Source organism: Canis lupus, chromosome 9 (assembly GCF_048164855.1).
Source record: "Canis lupus baileyi chromosome 9, mCanLup2.hap1, whole genome shotgun sequence".
In the NCBI taxonomy this organism is placed as follows: Eukaryota; Metazoa; Chordata; class Mammalia; order Carnivora; family Canidae; genus Canis; species Canis lupus.
This window is the reverse complement of record NC_132846.1, coordinates 42225436-42243071: the sequence shown is the minus strand read 5'-3', so window position 1 is coordinate 42243071 and position 17636 is coordinate 42225436. Positions and strand designations below refer to the sequence as shown.

Below are 17636 nucleotides of genomic sequence, written 5' to 3'. Positions count from 1 at the left end.
GTCATGTTACTTAAGCCAGCCAATACAATCAGAGTGAATTTATGATCTTTCATGGGGAATTCAGAGATAAAAAGTTTTTTCTTGATCTCAATAACTTGAAATTGCTGTCCACTCTGTCAGCCTGAAAGAGGGCAGAGTTGAGAGAAGTATGAAAAGTAAACAAAGTCAATCAATAACTAATCAATCAAAACAAAAAACATATGGAACTTCGATTAAACTATATTAAAGCCTATCTAGAGAAGTGTTAAATTTTGTAAACCAATGTATTCATTTTATTGTTTAAGCTAATTTGAGTTGCATTTTGTTGTTTTCTAGATGGTAAAACCATAGTAGATTAACTTTCTCTTAGAATGATAATCTAGAAAAATCTAAAGATTCAAACTGTCACACAGAAGCTAAACAAAAGCAACTTGACTAACAGAAAACAAAACCATTCTTTTATCATGCCATACACAGTTTTCAGATTTACCATTTACCACAAAAACTGTCATATAATTAATTGATTATTCATCTACTAAGCAATACCAAGCAAGGGATGGAAGTACCAAATTTGTAGTATTTGTACTACGAATACACCCTTAGCCATAGGGTGTAAATATATAAAATGTCATATCCTTACTTAATGCCTGTCAGTTTTTTCACATGCCAGCAGACAAATAGAAAGCAATTATTAACCCTTACTGCAACATTCTGGAATTGTGCTGATAATTAATTCACTTTCCTATCTTTGACAGTTAGAAGGGTCCCTGATATCAGGGCTCTACTCAACAAATAGACTAAAGAGAACCCAACACCTCTGAATTTGCAGGAAAGTAGTTTACAATAAAATTTATGAAGTTCTGTTTTACATTTCATTTTATCTTAGGAGTTGCTACACAATACAAAGAAGGCTGAGACAAAAAGTAGAATTCATTGAATTTTTAACCCATATGTTGTGCAAATATTTGGCAATGGATTCATATGTATACTTCCCCCCTTTTGATTGATCCTATTTTAAATTTGAACATATTCTGTCCATTGTTCACTTGCCTACTTACATTTTTACAGAATTGCAAATGTAGTATGCGCATAATATAATTGTGCTTTTTTTTTTCATTTTTTTACGTATTTCTTCCTATGATACTGCAGTATTCAGAATTATAAATTTTAATGGTTATGTGATGATCCACTAAACAAATCATGAGTAATTTAGATGGTGATCTATATTTACATATTGTCATATTTCATATCAAAATTTTGGAAATAAAAGATAAACTGGTAGAAATTTTTAGATTATTTCTTTAGGATAAATAATCAAAAATAAATTACTTTTTAAGATGTATTCATTTATTTGAGAGAGAAAGAGACAGAGAAAGAGCATGAGCTAGAGAGGTAGAGGGAAAGGGAGAGAAAATCTCAAGACTCTGCCCTCAGCACAGAGCCAGACACAGGGCTCCATCTCACAACCCTGAGATCATGATCTCAGCTGAAACCAGGAGTGAGAGGCTTAACTGACTGCACCACCCAGGTGCCCTAAAATTAAATACTGAATCAAATCATAAAATAGTTTTATAACTCTTTATAGAAATGCTAAATTTCTTTATAAAGTTGTACGATTTACATGGCAATCAGTAATATCCAATACATCAATTTTTACCATAGTAGTGCAACTGTAAACATTTTCTGAAACTCAAGGAAAATTTCTGAAAATATATACTGTAAGAGGATTACCAGAATGCTTCTTAAAAATGCAAATTTAGGGGTTTTACCCCAGTCTAATAAATCAGAATCTCCCAGCTATGACCTAGGAATATATAATTTAATAAATTCTTAACATTGTACAATAAAATTTTCTCAAAAAGTCTGAGAACTATTCTAGTAAAGAATGTATATTGCTTTCCCAGAATATCTAAATAACTCAAGTTATAAAAAGTAATGATTGATAGCATTGATTGAATGCTCTCCACTTAGAATCTAGTCTAAGAGCTTATACTTGTATTATCTTACTTAGGCCTGAAAATAATCCTATGTAGTAGGTAAGATTATTATCCCAATTTTACATATACAAAAACTAAACCTCAGTGGCTAAGAAGCACTACTAAATGAAAAACATAGTATTTCAATCCAGGTTGTCAAGCTTTTAACTATTATGCTATATTGCCTCTCCTATGTCAATTATTTTCCCAATTACTACTCCATCCTAAATCATTTATTTCCTTAACAGATGTTCTACTGGTAGGCAAGGGATGAGATCTGATTAAACTGGCTACAGAAAATATAAAGCTGTGTATAAAATAAGGAGAGAAAATAAAATGTAGGGAGTATAAAATACAAAGAGAAATAATTTGCCAAAAAAACCCAAAATTTTTATGCATATACTGCTACTTTTATATTCACATATGTGTAAAAAAAGATGTATTATGACCTAGTTAATGAGCAGCTGCTGAGAGGTGATGATGCACAGACTAAAATTAGATCCACTATAACATACCTCATATAACACAAAAAGTGCTTTGGAAAATAGACTTCTAAGATTCCAAATCATGAAGACATTCTGAGATTTATAAACAAAGAGGAGCAACTTACTGTATGATTGATGACTAGAATCTACATGGTATTTATTTGTATTTATAGAAGCAATCCTAGTATTTCAACAACTTACTACAAAGGTATCAATGAACTTTTGCAATAAGAATAACTTAGAAGCAATGGTGACTTATGTGAGTAATATGTAAAGTATATACAACAGAATTAATACTCTCCATGCTTTTCTGGATCCATTCCATTTCATCTACGCTACTGTCAGTTAATCATCCTTAGAATGACAACTGTAAACATGCATTACCTGCTCAAAACTTATCCTCTCTGTCATTTAAGTCCCTTCCTCCAAGTTTGCCATTCCTTTCCTAATGCTCTGAACATTCATTACTCTCCAAACAATTCTTATTCTTTTTTATAATCACAATTGTGCACCTGTAATCCAGCTTATCTCTGGATACTGATGACTCAAATACACTCTGCTAAATGAAATATCTGGCATAAAGGAGACTCCTCTCTTTAAAATACTCTATACTTTGGGTGCCTGGGTGGCTCAGTCGGTTAAGTGTCTGCCTTCCGCTCAGGTCACGATCTCAGGGTCTTGGGATAGCCTACGTAGGGCTTAGCAAGGGATCTGCTTTTCCTTCTCCCTCTGCTCCTCTCCCTTGCTCATGCTCTCTCTGTGTCTCTCTCATGAATGAATAAATAAAATCTGATACAATGAGGCATTATATATTATCTTCCTATATAAATTAGTTGAGAAGTAAGCATACTAAATGACATGGAGAACAAAGGCAAAAGGAAATGTAATAAAATTAAATTTTCTTATTACTTAAAGCCCATTGATTAATACTTGAGAAAGGCACAGTATGACATTCCTCCAGGAACTCCCAAGTGTCTTAATGTTAATGCCTTGCTAGAGGGACAAACAACCTTAGACTGACCATAGCTAGGTGTCCAGGATCTTGCAAGTCTTCTTTACCATATAAAAATCCTTTTGGAAACTTCCTTTGTCTCTACACCTCCAAACTTAAAAGTATATAATCAATTGCTCCTCACAAAATCAGTGCAGGTCTTCTTACCCACAGAGCCTGTCCCCATGCTTTACTATAATCACCTCTTTGGCACCAAAAATATCTCAAGAATTATTTCTTGACTGTTCTTGACTGTCACTCCTGGAACCATCAGATGACATCATTTTGGTGTGCAAAATGGAGCCTCAAGTCTTCTCATCTCCACTCTGACCCTCAGTGCAAACTTGGGTGAGTTCTTCCTTTTCCTTAACTTTCATTTCAGGAGCTTTTCAAGGAGTCTTACTGGAACTTTCAGGTTAATTGCTCAGGCTGCAATCCTCTAGTGTATGGCTTCTCTATCGGGAGGAATTAATAGCCTGCCTTTTGCCTGGAAGCTATTACTCTGGCTGGAATGGCAAAAAGACTCAGAAACTTGATGCCCTCTCCTTATTCTTTTTTTTTTTTCTTCAAAAGATTTTATTTGTTTGAGAGAGAGAGTGAGCAAGAGAGAATGAGCACAAGTGGAGGGGAGGAACAGAGGGGGAGGGAAAAGCAGACTTTCCACTAAGCAGGGAGCCCAACCTTGGGCTCGATCCAAGGACTGAGATGAAGGTAGACACTTAACTGACTAAGCCACCCAGGCACCTCTTTATTCCAGTGATTATACAAAGTTGTCATTCTTGGGCCAGCCACCTACGTCATTAGGACTGCTGTTCAATCTTTAGAGTCCCTTGTAAGGTTTCCTCCTCATTGGTCTAATGTGATCCCCTTTGCATCTCTGGAAGAGCCACTTCTGACCACAAGAACTCCACTGGAAGCCAGCAGAATCCAGTACCCAAATGAATTAAAATCCAACTGGGGACTGCTTCCGAGGGGTATCAGTTGTAAGGAGTACATGTGTTGGGATGTCACTTTGCGCATGATGGAGTTTTATCTTTACTGTTTTACATCAATGTCCTCTACCAACAACTTAAATTAAAAATTGGATAATTTTCTCTTGTAAAACTATTCTAGTGTTTTCCATGGGTTAAAAAATGGTGAGTTCTTCACAGAATGGCAAGGTTAGGCAAAGCAAAGCACAGTGTTTCAGTACATTCAATGGCACTGACTTTTAGTCTAGGATTCAATGCGAAAGCAGGGGAGGGAGCGAAGACAGATGCCAACATCCCTCCTATAAGGCAGGGTGATCATTACAGTGATTTCATTCGAGGGACACCCCAAGTTATTTTGATATAAGGAACTTCTAACATATCCTGCATGGGATGCCACCTGAGTAGGAGGGGATTTTTGTGGTAGCAGACCATCTCTAGGCTTCATTTCATGTTCCCAAGGACTCTCCTTTGGGATGCCTTTTAACCCAGTAGAAACAACTTGGATTATAAAATTTAAGGGAAAAAGAAAACTGATCTTTTGTAACACTCCATGTCCTCAGTATTCCTTAGGAGAGGAGGAAAAACAGCCCAATAATGGGACATGGAACTTTAATATGATCTATCAGATCTCTTCTGCAGGAAGCAGAGCAAATGGACAGATACCCCTTATGTCCAGGCCTTCATGGCTCTAGATCACAACCTTGACCTAAGGGCCTCATGCAGGATTTTGGCCACTCACCAATCTAAAAAACTTCCTGCTGATATATTGGATGATTGTCTAAAACAGGCCTCCTCCAAATAAACCCAGGTTGCTGTAGAAAACACAGGCCATTCCTGATGAAGGGACTCCTAACTCTCTCACTGTTCCTCCTAATACACACAGGTTACTCTAGCTGCATATACAGGCTTGTCCTTCATTTATTTCCCCAGTTAATGGCATTGACATTTGTAGCCAATTATCTCTGGCTAGTCTAACTCAAAAAGGGGGCGTTAAGGAATAGTCCCCAAGTAACTGTTCAGAAACCCTTCTTCCCTGGCTCGACTCGGACTGCCTATTTCTGTATTCTGCTTGTTGGTGGAAAGAAAATCTGTCTTTTTATCTGCCCAGGTTGATGAGCTTTAGGACCAGGAGTCCTCTTTGCCTGCCCTCTGGATTTTTGTCAGCCTCCAGCCTTCCTTTGGGCACCTCCCCTTTTCTGCCTTCTTCTCCCCCTCCTGTTTCTGCAGCCTGGCTCCTATACCATCCTCAGTGCCACTGGCACTGGTGGCTCCTTCTCTCCTCACTGTCAAGGAGTGAAGAGCACCCCCTTGGACTTATACACCCACTTGAGATTTCCCCACCAATAATACTCCAGGGAAAAACTGACAATGGAAAACAAACTGACTTTTAAGTAGACCCACATGGAATATATATAATTCAGTATTTAAACTAATTTAAGTTTGTTGGATTAAGATATCTTTAAAATTATCAACATTAAATATGAAACTTTTATTCTACCTAGGTTTGCTAAAAGTTATAAGCTCACGATCTCTATTGCAGTTTGTCAGCAAAAAAGTGACTTAAAATGATGGTTAATTTTGTCTGTCCCAAAGTTTTCAATGGTAATTATTAAAATAGCTTTCAAAGTATGGTAACCTAAAATGTTAAAGTTTTGCTTCAATGATAAATTGGATTGAGTTCATTGGACATCTAAGACTTTTCCAAATGAGATAAAATACTAAAAGCACTGATTACTGAATGTAGGTTTGTGCTTTTAGCTTCTTATTGCAGAGAATCTGAAGATACTTGGGTCTGCTGGTAAACACGCTTTGTGCTTTATTAAAAGATTGTATACTACAGAAAATACTACAGAAAAACATGTTTTAAAATTAGGAAATGTATTCATAAATTTGCCATCTAAAGAATTCTGGTATAACAGTTCAAATTGGTTACTACTTAGTTTTCACTGGAGATGAAGGTTTCTAAGAGTTAAAAGTCTTCTGATAATTCTAATTAAGATTGGTAGAAATAAGGAAAGCAATTCCGTATGTAGAAACATTATAAAACGTTTATTAAGGGAAATCTCTGGAAAGGAATTTTATATGTGGTCAGGACTAAAGTTGAAATGAATGCATTTTAAAAGTAAACTGGTGGGCAGCCCAGGTGGCTCAGCGGTTTAGCGCCACCTTCAGCCCAGGGTGTGATCCTGGAGACCCAGGGTCGAGTCCCACATCGGGCTCCCTGCATGGAGCTTCTCCCTCTCTGTATCTCTGCCCCTCTCTCTCTCTCTGTCTCTCATGAATAAATAAATAAAATCTTTAAAAAATAAATAAATAAAAGTAAACTGGTATAAGACTGAAATTCTGCTCTTCTGTTAAAAACACAAAGTTTTAAATCGAACTCCAATTAAAAAATATGTAAAAAATAATAATAATAAAGTACTATTTGGAAAAAAAAACACAAAGTTTTCTCGGATTGTTGGTCTCATCTAGACAAGAAAACTGTAAACAAAGGTTTTTCTCTCTCTTATCTGTCTGGAAAACCAAAGTTTCTATGTTTTTGTCTTTATAAGGTCTTTGATTACTTAAGATAGTTACAACTTCTCAATATTAAAGGCGCGAAGTTTGCTAACAACTATATGACCCTACATATTTGCCTTTGGACTCTTATTGCCAACTGGGTTAAATAAATAAGTTTTAAATTTTGTAATAATCTATAATACTATTTAGGCATGTGCTTTAAACTTTCCAGCATTTTTAACAAACTTCCCTGGAGTTTGAATTGTAAATAAAGTCTTTTCGAGTAATAAGGCCTTTTTATTTGGTATGTACTCTGGAAGCACTGTTAAACAAATAATAAGCCTTCTGTTATATTTGGGTAAATACTATAACTATTCTAGAAATTACATGCAATTCATAAAATTTTAATATATTTTGGTTTGAGGCAATCACTTGATATTCTGTTTATTGAAGTATTATGTATCACAGGAATAACTGGATTTCCTTGCCAGCTATATTATGACCTCTTATCAGATCTTTAACCGTGTCCATTTTTTAGTCTTTTGGCATTTATAGTTATTGTTCTTATTCTCTTGCAAAACATGTTTCATCTTCAAGGAGATTCATAAAAAGGGCTTTTGACAAAAACAGGTTTTTAATATCTTTCTATCATAAAACCAAAATTGGTAAAAATCCAGAACTAATTAAAAGCTGTATTCAAACTGAACAAGAATTAGTAACATGGAACTAAATGAACCGAGGAAGATGAACATAGTTTTTGTGACTTGCTTGAAACACTGGTGGTTCTTTAATGTTTTCTCTTCCAGATTAAGGAAACTTCCTCGTAAGATATCCATGACTTACAGAAATATGATAAAATATCCCTTTGTGAACAGTTTGAAGCATTTAATTTTTCTCTCCATCATAACCCTCTGAAACCAGAAATTCTCAGTAAATATTCTAACTTTCATGGCAATCATAGTTATCTGCATTAGTTCAGTAAGAATGGGTTCTTGTAATAAACCACACTGGAAATACTGGTTACTTTACCAAGGCTTTGACTGTAATGTCATATTTGAGAGACATGCATAGAGTCAGATATGGCCATACAGCATTAAGAAATCAAGGTTGACTTAATGAAGCATGTAGGCAGTAGAGCCCCTGGAAATGCTGGCCTGACACCTTGCTTACAGAGTTCCCAGCAGCCTTACCAGGTAAGTAAGGAATGTCACTTCCTGGCAGGTGCAGGAACCTCAGGATATTTGGGGAACATCCAGAAGAGGAATTCACCCAAATCTACAGGTACTACAGGCATGTCTGATGGCAACTATTTTGGCTTGGCTTCTGGCCTTGAGAGACTACTAAAAGTTCAATTGAGATTCCTTATAAAAGTTCCATCAAAGCAGATTTTAAAAGATCTATATGGGGATCCCTGGGTGGCGCAGCGGTTTGGCGCCTGCCTTTGGCCCAGGGCGCGATCCTGGAGACCTGGGATCGAATCCCACGTCGGGCTACCGGTGCATGGAGCCTGCTTCTCCCTCTGACTGTGTCTCTGCCTCTCTCTCTCTCTCTGTGACTATCATGAATAAATAAAAAATTAAAAAAAAAAGATCTATATGATCAATATCTATTCTTGGCACTCACCAAGATGTAAATAATGAGTCCAAGTTTATTAAAATTGGACTTGTTTTTCAAATGAACTAGTCTTGATTCAGCTATGATAAAAATGTGATTATATAGAGAAAATATGTTTCAGTAACCCATCTTTTGTAGATACTAGATTTTAAGTACTCATTAAGCACACATTTTAAGCACACATTAAGTTTGTAATGTGCTCCAACCATTAACTTATATTTTTCTTTTGTTTCCATAAAGGTGCCCCTTATTAATTACCTCATTGCTTGCTGAGCAAAACAGAGTATCCGATGGCTAACACCACTTGCTTTAATGTGACTGTCAAAATGGCATTAGATATTTTTAACTGCTGTACAAGATGGAACATGTGCTATCATAACAACATAATGTTGTGTATATATTCTAGCTATCACAAAAATGTAACAGGACTAGCCGCACTTCTGCAGGAGAACGAAGCCGGACCCACGCCAGAACCATGTTTCGCAACCAGTATGACAATGACGTCATTGTTTGGAGCCCTCAGGATCCATCAAATTGAATATGCAGTGGAAGCTGTCAAACAAGGTTCAGCCACAGTTGGTCTGATATTAAAAACCCATGCAGTGTTGGTTGCATTGAAGAGAGCACAGTCAGAGCTTGAAGCTCATCAGAAGAAAATTCTCCATGTTGATAACTATATTGGTATCTCAACTGTGGGACTTATTGCTGATGCTAGACTGTTATGTAATTTTATGCACCAGAGTGCTTGGACTCCAGATTTGTATTTGACAGACCTCTTCCTGTGTCTCATCTTAGACCCAGATACCAACACAACGGTATGGCCGAAGACCGTATGGTGTTGGACTGCTTATTGCTGGTTATGATGATATGGCCCTCACATTTTCCAAACCTGCCCATCTACCAACTATTTTGACTGTAGAGCCAGGTCCATTGGAGCCCATTCTCAATCAGCTCATACTTACTTGGAGAGACATATGTCTGGGTTTATGGAGTGCAATTTGAATGAACTGGTTAAACATAGTCTGCGTGCCTTATGAGAGACACTTCCTGTAGAACAGGACCTAACTACAATGTTTCCATTGGAATTGTTGGTAAAGACTTGGAGTTTCCGATTTATGATGATGATGATGTATCTCCGTTCCTGGAAGGTCTTGAAGAAGGACCACAGAAAGGCACAGCCTGCTCAACCTGCTGATGAACCTGCAGAAAAGGCTGATGAACCAATGGAACATGAAGTCACAAACCAGTCTATATGTGTATTATCAAATATGTAAGAATGCAGGAGCCCTTACTGATGACAGTAATCTATACTTTGAACCAAAAGATGCAGTGTGGTCTTCTGGTATGTTTTAAGGATCAGTCCAGATGTGTTTTTCCCAAGTAACTTGTCTGAACCATTATATTAATGGTGTGCATTTTTCTTTGAGAGGGTCTATATAATCATTTTCTAGAAAGTATAGTTATCAGTACTAATGTTTTTATATGAAGAACATAGTGTCTTTGTGGTTTTAAAGACTACTGTGAAATAAAAAAAAAAAAAGACTACTGTGAAATAAAATTGTTTCACCTGCCAAAAAAAAAAAAAAAAAAAAAAGTAACAGGACTGCTAAAAGATATAAATATTCAAATGAACTCTCTCTCTTTCTCTTAGTGATTGGCTAAACTCCTGTACTGGAGGAAGATTTTGGTCAGCTATCAATGGCCTTTTTGACTGGGCTTCTTTTTCTCATAATAATAACCTTATTTTGTTGTTATTCTGGTGTCTCCCTGCCTGGTGCCAAGACTCCTTCACTGTCAACAGATGATCCCTTCTACTTAAGAAAGATCATTTACATTGTCTACCTTGGGTTCAGCTGTCTGTGGTAATGTTAAGTCCTCGCTAGAGGAAAAATCAACCTTAGATAGGCAACTGCCAGGCTTCCAGGATCCAGCAAGTCTTCTCTTACATATAAAAATCCTTTTGGAACTTTCTTTTCCTGTGCCCCTCCCAATTTAAAAGTATATAATCCATTGCTCCTCACAATCCCACTGCAGCTCTTTCTACCCAGGAGTCCTATCCCAATGTTTTAATATAACTACCTATTTTGCACCAGAAAAGTCTCAAGAATTTTTTCTTGACAGTTTGTTCCTGGACCCCACATCAAGTGACATTATTAAAGTAATAATCTCATAATTAATCTCACTGTAATTCTGTAATCTATTCCTTTTAATATGTTTCGATCCATCTTATAAATTACTTCATGTTTGGATCTCTGTGTCTAAGGAATTATTAAAAGTCCTTCACATGTTCAGCTTTCACTAACTTAAAATCATTAGAAAGGTGACACCTGGGCGGCTCAGCAGTTGAGCATCTGCCTCCAGCTCAGGGCATGGTCCCGGAGTCCTGGGATAGAATCCCACATCAGGCTCCCTGAGAGGAGCCTGCTTCTCCCTCTGCCTGTCTCTGTGTTTCTCATAATTAATTAATAAATAAATAAATAAATAAATAAATAAATAAATAAATAAATAAATATTTTTTTAAGGAAATCACTGGAAAGGCTTTCTCAATATAAAGTATTAGTGATAGGGACCTTCCTACTAAATTCTACTAGAAGAAATACAGGTATTACATGTATGTAATTTGTAGTAGTACTCATGTAGGCCTACTTATTTAACATTTAAAAATATAAAATGACAACACGTTGACTTCCTCTAATAAAGAAGAGCAGTCAAATCCAAGAAAATGTGGCCCTCTCTTAGACCCAGTTGAAAGGATCCATAATATGACACTGTGACACAAAAATTACTTTGAGCTAAAGCTATTTGAGTTCCTGAAATTATTTCTCTATCTTAACGCGTTGTCTTCCAAAAGAACTCAATTGTCATAAATCTGCTCCCAGGAAATAACTCTAATTTTCTCAGAGGAAAAGCAAACTGCACACCAACACAGACATTGTCATAAAACTATCATTATCTCCAGTATGTTCTCATAAGGGTTCATTTATCTTTCTAAAGTCATTTGTCATCCTATAAGTAACCTTTCTCCTCCCTTTTTAAAAAAGTGATTTGTTTCCCCAAAGTGTTCTTCTCCTCACTATCCCCTATTAAGATGTATATAAGGCCCAAATCCTAACACCTATTTGAGTCACATTTCCGTGTGAACTCAAATATATATCTGTCTTTCTCAGTTTAATTTGCAGACAACCAAGAATTAAATTAAGAGGATAAGGAAAAATTTTTTCCTCCCCAAGACAATAAATTATAGCTATATATTTAAACCTCTATATTTTCTTATCATGTTTTATTGCATATTAATGATGTTAAACATACAAAATATTGATTTATTTTAAAGCGAACTGTTTTATCTTGTAAATAAATGCCCAAGAACAGGTTGAGCGCTCTGTCTTAATATGGCTCAATTTTTATGAACTCCAGGCAGGAAGTATTATACTGTTACCAGAATTTTCAGATATATAATGAAGTAACATTTTACTTACTGTATGCCCTCTCAAAATATTTCCAAAACTTCAACCAAGAGATTGAACAACATTGCAGGCTTTTCTTTCCTTTTTCTCTCTAATTCTATTATCCTCATTATTGGAAGGCAAAAGGAAGGTGAAAAGACAGGTAAAAATGACACACAGTCTGGTTGGGCTGTTTTCTAAAGAAAGCTATAAAGCTTTGAGAGGACTCTAAAAAAACTAAGAAAGAACAAAAATCTTATGCCTTTCAAGAACCATTTTACAAATCAACTTAAGTGCCTTACAATGTTATTAAGCACTTTTATAAGTAAATCATCTAAATTTGAGTGCATGTTTTTCAAAATCAGTTGAAAATCTTTAATCAAAGTACTCAATAAATAGAGCACCAAAACTTCAGTTTTGAAACTTGTTAATGAATTGCAATCACTGAAAACAAAGACTGTAGAGGAAGATGTTGAAATTCATCCTTTCAAAAGCAAAGGAGGAACTGGATAACTTAAGGAATAAAAGCTCACACAGGATACAAAATTTAATTTTGAAATGGTATCCCTGTGCTCCACAATACCTTAAGTTGTAAGAAGAGTCTTTTCGGTGAAGCTACCATTTTCAAATGAAACTGCTATATTTATATTTAGCAGAGGATTGAATAAAATTGAAAAGGCCTACAATTTTGCAATATCTTACATGATGAAACATTCTGAAGAATCATAGACACAAGTTATCTTTAAAAATTTTACACCTAAAAATTTGTCAAAGCAACAAATGCTGAATGGAACAAAAAAAAATCACCTAGAGGAAGATAACAGGTGATTTATTTTTAAAGGAAGACAATTTTAAAATTGCACTTTGATAATATGATAATATGATAATAAAATATCATGATACAATATTATAAATTGATATGGTAAAAAAAATGCTGGAAACATGCAAAATTATTATTCTGCTTTTATTGCTTTTTACAATGTTATGATAATATAAATAAAAATTATAACTGCAACATTGAAGTATATGCATATTTGGGTTTTTTTGTTATTTCTATGACAGGTTTTCGAAAATAGTTTCAAGTAAACTGGTTTTACAAGTAAACCAATATAAATCCAATTTGTTGGTCAATAAATATTTCAAAACAGATGTCCCTTTTCTCTCTCAAACATAATGCTGTTAGAAATGACAAGTTATCTGTTTAGTCTACTTATAAACTACCTGACACTTATCTGACTGCAATTTACTAACCATTGGACAGAGAGAGAGACACCAAAATTACACTGCAGGAGATTGTGTAAACAAACCAAAAGTACCTTAAAACTCAGTGAAATGTTCTATTTCAAAAATCAACATTATGACTCTTCTAAGACAAACTGCAGGAAACGTTAAAATTCTGGCAAAGAATTCAACTGTGATCTTATTATTAACAGTTCAAAATACATTTTGAGTACACATTCTCTAAAGTCACAAACTACTTTCAAGAATACCTTTTCTAGGGGCACATGGGTGGCTCAGTTAAGGATTAGCCTTTGGCTCACATCATGATCCCAGGGTTCTGGGCTCAATTTAAACCCTGTGTAGGTCTCCCTGCTTGACAGGGAGCCTGCATCTCTCCTCTTTCTGTACCGTGCCACTACTTGCGCTCTGTCTCTCTCTCTCCTCCCTGTCTCTCAAATAAATAAATAAAATCTTTAAAAAAACAAAAAAAAAAAAGAGTACTTCCTATAGTCACATATTATCACATGTAAAAAAAAAAGACATTAACATAAGTATTTTTATTACATAAATATTTGAATAGCAAAAGACTGAACATATCCAACTAGCCACGAATACAGGATGGCTTTCATGAATTATGGCACAACCATAGTACAACATGCAAATCAGCTATTAAAAAGAGATAGGTCTATTTATGCTAATATTGAAAGATCTCTGACATATAATGTTAAATAAAAAGAACAACATGCAGAAGACGATACATTTATAAGTGTTTGTGTTTATTTTTCCTGAAATATATATACACATATACAGACATAAGTACAAATATATGTGTAAAGGTGTGTATGTATCCATACACTCACATTTATGTGTATGTGTGCATGCCTGTGTGTTGGCTGGGCAGAGGTCTTGTATGTGAGGGTACTCTTTAGTAGCATCGTAAGTACATATGACATACTATCAAAAACTTAAATAAAAATATCTAACAATAAAAATCTTTCAGTGAACATTTGTTCTACTCTAGAACAAATCATTAAATGCAAGGGCAATAGGAGAATTGCAAAAAGTTTTTTTAAAGATAAAAAAATATATAAATCAGATTATAATGGAAAAATGCAAATCAAAACAAGATAGAGCATACCTATAATATTACTGTCAGATTTTTTCCCCCTAAATCTAAATTACAAGTATACTTCTTTCATTGAATTGTAGTTGTAAAATTATTTTACTCCTCACTCTGGAAAGACTAGTATTTGATGGCAAAAATGAAAATATTAAATTTACATTTGTTAAATGTCTCTTTGAAAGTTTACAGTTGCATTCAACTAAACCAAATCATTACCTCCTCCCCTCCAAAAGACAAACAGGATATTGTGCAATTTTCCATTTCAGTGATAGCAAGAATTATTAGAATTCTTTCAGAGGGAACTGCTCTATATACAGCTATAAATTCAGTGTGTATAAGAGGAGGTAAGATACGGAGGTTCCGAAGTCATCATCTTGAACTGAACTTCAGAGACTTTAAAGATTTTATTTATTTATTTGAGAGAGAGAGTACACAAGCAGAAGGCAGAGGCAGAGGCAGAGGGAGAGGGAGAAGGAGAAGCAGGCTTCCCCGTGAGCAGGGAGGCTGATGCAGGGCTCAATCCATTGATCTGAGCTGAAGGCAGATGCTTAACGAACTAGCCATCCAAGTGCCCCTGAACTTCAGAAATGTAAGGGACATATTTTATCCAGACTCAGATGTTATGGTGCTAAATCCCAATACATTTGTCCAAGATAGAAACATAGGAGCCTCCTGATCTCATCATATCCAAAGGACACACTTAATCTACAAGTACAAACACAACAACCCTCTCTTGAAAGAAATCCAGAAGCTAGCTAAGTAAATAGTACATACCAGGCAAACAAGAAAATAACCACGTCACCCATATCAAAATGGGTCTCAGCATACCCCAACTGCTAAAAGCCAATAAAAAAAAGAATGGCAGCAAAAAAAAAAAAAAAAAAAAAAGAATGGCAGCTTGGACAATCACAAAGGTTTGAGAGAAAAGAAAGAGTGTGAGTTTGGCTGATTAATAAGGTACATTTTCTACAGAGGGCCACTTGTCAAATTGAAAGAGGTGGCTATTTATTCCAATGAATTGAAACCAGAGTCAAGGAAAATGAAGAAACAGAAAAATATGTTCCAAACAAAAGAACAATATAAAACTCTACAGATAATAAAATGAAGGTAAGTGATGTATCTAACAAAGATTTCAAAATAATGTCATAAAAATGTTCTCCAAGGTTAAAAGAACAATACATGACCAAAATGAGAATTTCAACAAAGAGAAAATAATTAGAAAATACCAAACCAAGAACTGGACTAAAAAACTCAATTAAAAAATTCAACAACAGGCTAGATTAAGTGAAAGAGAAAGAATGAAATTTGAAGTCAGGGCAGTGCAATTCATTCAAACAAAGAAGAAAAAGAATGGAGAATGCAAAAGAGTGAAGATAACTTAAGGGACTTATGGGACACAAGAGCTGACTAATACATTCATGACAGAGGTCTCAGAAGGAGAAAAAAGAGAGAAAAGGGCTGAATGCTTATTCAAAGAAATAATGGCTTAAATCTTCCCAACCTGGGCAAAGAAAAGGACATTCAGATCCAAGAAGCCTAAAGAAGTCCATATTAAGATGATTCCAAAAAGACCAACACAGAGACACATTATAATTATTAACAGTTAAAGAAAAGGAGATCAATGAAGCCCAAAGTTAGGTAGAATGAAGGAAATAATGAAAATTAGAAAAGAAATAAATCAGAGACTAAAAAACAAAATAACAATAAAGATCAATGAAACTAAGAACTGAGTGTTTGAAAAGATAAACAAAATTGACAAATCTTTAGTTAGACTCATCAAAAAAAGGGGGAGGACTTAATTAAAACATTAAAAATGAAAAGATTTTAAAACCAACACCAGAGAAAAACAAAGGATCATAAGAGACTTCTATGAATGATTACATGGCAACAAACTGGACAAACTAGAAAAAATGAATTCCTAGAAACACAAACTAACAAGACTAAATCTTGATGAAACAGAAATCTGAACAGACCGATTAATAGTAATGAGATTCAATCAATAATCAAAATCATCCCCAAAAACAAAAGTCCAGGACAAGATGGCTTCATTGACAAATTCTACTAAAAATTCCAAGAACTGACACCATGCCTTCCAAATTCTTCCAAAACACAGAGAGGAGGAAACACTTCTAAACTCATTTTATGAGGCCAACATTACCCTGATACCAAAACTAGACAAGAATGTCACAAGAACAGGCCAATATCTCTGATCAGTATAGATGCAAAATTCTTTCAATATTAGTAAATTAAATACAATAATACATTTAAAAGATCCTAAACCATGATCAAATGGGGACTGATTCCAGAAATACAAAGTTCAACATCTACAAATTAGTCAGTATGATACAACACATTAACAAAATGAAGGATAAAAATCATATGATCATCTCATGAATAAAGATGTGGTGTATATATACATACAATGGAGTATTACTTAGCCATCAAAAAGAATGAAGTCTCACTATTTGCAATGACATGCATGGAACTACAGTATATTATGCTAAGCAAAATAAGTCAGTCTGAGAAAGACAAATACCATATGATTTCACTCATTTGTTGAATTTAAGAAACAAAGTGGATGAATATAGAAGGGAAGGAAGAATAAGATAAAGACAGAGAGGGATGCCTGGGTGGCTCAGTGGTTGAGTGTCTGCCTTTGACCCAAGGTGTGATCCTGGTATCCAGGATCAAGTCTCACAACAGGCTCCCTGCCAGGAGCCTCCCTCAACCTGTGTCTCTGCCTCTCTCTCTCTCTCTCTCTCTCTCTGTCTCTCATGAATAAATAAATAAAATCTTAAAAAAAAAAAAGAAGAAGAAGATAAAGACGAGAAAGAAATGAGTCACAAGAAACTCTTAACTATAAGGAACAGAGTTGTTGGAGGGGAGGTGGGGAGGGAGATACAGTAAATAGGTGATAGGTATTTCTGTTTCACTTGTAATGAGCATTGGACATATTATGCAAGTGATGAATCACTAAATTCTATCCCTGAAACTAATATTATATTATATGTTGTTAACAAACTTGAGTTTAAATAAAAGCTTGAAAGAAAAAAAATCGTATGATCATCTCAAAGATGCAGAAAAAGCATGTGACAAAATTCAACCTCCAATTATGATAAAAACTGCAAACAAAATAGACATAGAGGGAATGTACCACAACATAATAAAGGCCATATATAACAAATCCATACTTAGTGTGGAACTCAATAGTGATAAGCTAACAGCTTTTCCTCTAGGATTAGAAACAAGACAAATATACCCACACTCACCATTTTTAATCAACATAGGATTGGAAATCCTAGCCAGACAATTAGACAAGGAAAAGAAATAAAAG

The 17636-nt window shown here is 35.1% G+C and overlaps 1 protein-coding gene and 1 pseudogene across 14 annotated transcripts in view; one reads left to right on the top strand and one right to left on the bottom strand.

Annotated features, from left to right (window-relative positions):
* LOC140640126 (proteasome subunit alpha type-1 pseudogene) overlaps positions 1-12897 on the top strand; it is a 29783-nt pseudogene extending 16886 nt beyond the window's left edge.
* GPHN (gephyrin) overlaps positions 1-17636 on the bottom strand; it is a 625629-nt gene that overhangs the window by 427688 nt on the left and 180305 nt on the right. The gene's annotated exons all lie outside the window — the stretch shown is intronic.